Below are 2702 nucleotides of genomic sequence, written 5' to 3'. Positions count from 1 at the left end.
TTCCCTGACACACAGATCTATATGTGGTACTTACTGATTCCCTGGTACAGAGATCTATATGTGGTGCTTACTGATTCCCTGACACACAGATCTATATGTGGTACTTACTGATTCCCTGGCACACAGATCTATATGTGGTGCTTACTGATTCCCTGACACAGATTTATATGTGGTGCTTACTGATTCCCTGGCACAGAGATCAATATGTGGTGCTTACTGATTCCCTGGCACAGAGATCTATATGTGGTGCTTACTGATTCCCTGGTACAGAGATCTATATGTGGTGCTTACTGATTCCCTGGTACAGAGATCTATATGTGGTGCTTACTGATTCCCTGGTACAGAGATCTATATGTGGTGCTTACTGATTCCCTGGCACAGAGATCAATATGTGGTACTTACTGATTCCCTGACACAGATTTATATGTGGTGCTTACTGATTCCCTGGCACAGAGATCAATATGTGGTGCTTACTGATTCCCTGGCACAGAGATCTATATGTGGTGCTTACTGATTCCCTGGTACAGAGATCTATATGTGGTGCTTACTGATTCCCTGGCACAGAGATCTATATGTGGTGCTTACTGATTCCCTGGTACAGAGATCTATATGTGGTGCTTACTGATTCCCTGGTACAGAGATCTATATGTGGTGCTTACTGATTCCCTGACACAGATTTATATGTGGTGCTTACTGATTCCCTGGTACAGAGATCTATATGTGGTGCTTACTGATTCCCTGGCACAGAGATCTATATGTGGTGCTTACTGATTCCCTGGTACAGAGATCTATATGTGGTGCTTACTGATTCCCTGGTACAGAGATCTATATGTGGTGCTTACTGATTCCCTGACACAGATTTATATTTGGTGCTTACTGATTCCCTGGCACAGATACCTATGTGTGGTGCCTATTATTATTATTATTATATATATATATTTCTCTAAACCACCCCCAACTCTATATTATTATTATTATTATTATTATTATTATTATTATAATTATAAATATTAATAATAATAATTTATTTCTATAAAAGGTACTATGTTTTGCTCTACGTTTTCCTCAAATTATCTGTTGTCAATTATTATTATTATTTTCATTAATCATCATCTTATTGAAATATTTTATTTAGAATGAAATATAGATACTTTGTCTATTAATTGTGTTCCTTTAGTGACATTACTTTAATACTATACATAAAATGACCATTCATTTAAACCGCCATCTCAATCTGTAACGTTGCACAAAGTGATTAATTAAAAGCAGCTACAAGCTCCCATGTGTTTGCCTTAATCTCAACTTTGTTTATAGCTTTTTTGGAAATCTATGTTCAGTCTTATAAAGTCAAGGCTAATACTTGTGATAACCCTCTAAAATAATGTGGGAAATATATGACTTGTGCCACCTGTTTCACCTGATTGAGAGCTAACAATGTGCAGCATATGGAAGAGCTGACATGGATTCCAGGGGACACTGTGTGACTCTAACTGTCACATGAAGCCATTGTATCTGTGTATATCCTTATACCAGTGCATTGTACTCTGCTAATTGCAGGTGCTCCCTCTGAAATGACTTATTAATTAGCTTTCAACATTTGGTCAGTGAGTCATTTTCTTTGATCAATTCTTATAAATGGTTCAAACAGTTTATTGTTATCAAAATGCAAAATCAGAGCTATTAATTCAACAATTCTACAGAAATAAATATTATATATACTGAATGACTTCAAAATATAGACTTAAAAACATAAAAATAAACAATAGTGCAAAAGATTTGAATCGTATGTTTTTTTTTTATAATGCATTTTTCAGATTTATTTTTAATTCTTTCAATTTCACCAATTTCAGGAGCTTTACACTGTTAAAGTGGTCTTTACATTAAGCTAATTGTAATCTATAATAACTATTAAATCAAGCCAGATGTTTTTTAATTCTTCTCTAAATTGAATGTATTTGTAAACAAGGAAAATATACAGAAATTAAAAAAAATATTAGGTACAAATCTGTTATTCATCTTAATGATTGGAAGTATAAAATCTTACCTAGCAGAAGTGGGCAGACCTCTGAATTCCTGGTAGAGGGCTGTGCATATCGTATTGGAGCCAGTTAAGGATCAGTTTAATAAAATCTCATTTTAAGTAATTGTTTTATATATATCTATGTTCAGTCCAACCCAAAAACCACACAATTCACTTCATGAGCCAGGAGTATTATTCTTGTATGGTTGTAAAATGCAGGAGACAACCAGTAATAAACAATCAGTGAAAAATGTTTGAAGATGTGAAAGAGAGTGGACTGAGAATTCTGTTGACTGCTTATGGTAGAGAAGTTAAAAAATATTTTTCTTTTCTTACTCCCCCACTGCAACCAACTTCCGTAATGACAATTCACAGATTTAACACAGAGATTGAGTGAAAAACAGAACAAGTGTCTGGGCAGAAAAGTCCTATGTGACATGGGGGGAGATTCTATTCCAGTTGAAGAAGAAGAAAAAAAAAAAGAAGCTTATTAATGCTTTTTTTGTACAATATTTTCCAGTAAAAGTTAATGGGGAATTTGGTAGATAACTTCTGTAATACTTTCATTTTAAGATGGAATAGGATCTAGTCCACTAAATTAAATTTTGTGGCACTGAAGTTAGATTTGGGGTTGGAATAATTGTCTCATATGACTTTAATGTATTATTTTGGGACATTGAAA

The 2702-nt window shown here is 34.2% G+C and overlaps 1 protein-coding gene across 1 annotated transcript in view; it reads right to left on the bottom strand.

The window, feature by feature from the left end:
* The window catches only part of GFI1 (growth factor independent 1 transcriptional repressor), a 32359-nt gene extending 30101 nt beyond the window's left edge, over positions 1-2258 (bottom strand). The window contains exon 1 of the mRNA XM_053694000.1: positions 2045-2258. The gene's annotated coding sequence lies outside the window, so the exon portion shown is untranslated. The remainder of the gene's footprint in view (positions 1-2044) is intronic.
* Between the last annotated feature and the right edge of the window lie 444 nt (positions 2259-2702).

This window comes from Bombina bombina, chromosome 10 (genome assembly GCF_027579735.1).
Source record: "Bombina bombina isolate aBomBom1 chromosome 10, aBomBom1.pri, whole genome shotgun sequence".
NCBI classification, from domain to species: domain Eukaryota; kingdom Metazoa; phylum Chordata; class Amphibia; order Anura; family Bombinatoridae; genus Bombina; species Bombina bombina.
The sequence above is the reverse complement of the archived record's forward strand: the minus strand, read 5'-3'. Positions and strand labels throughout refer to the sequence as shown.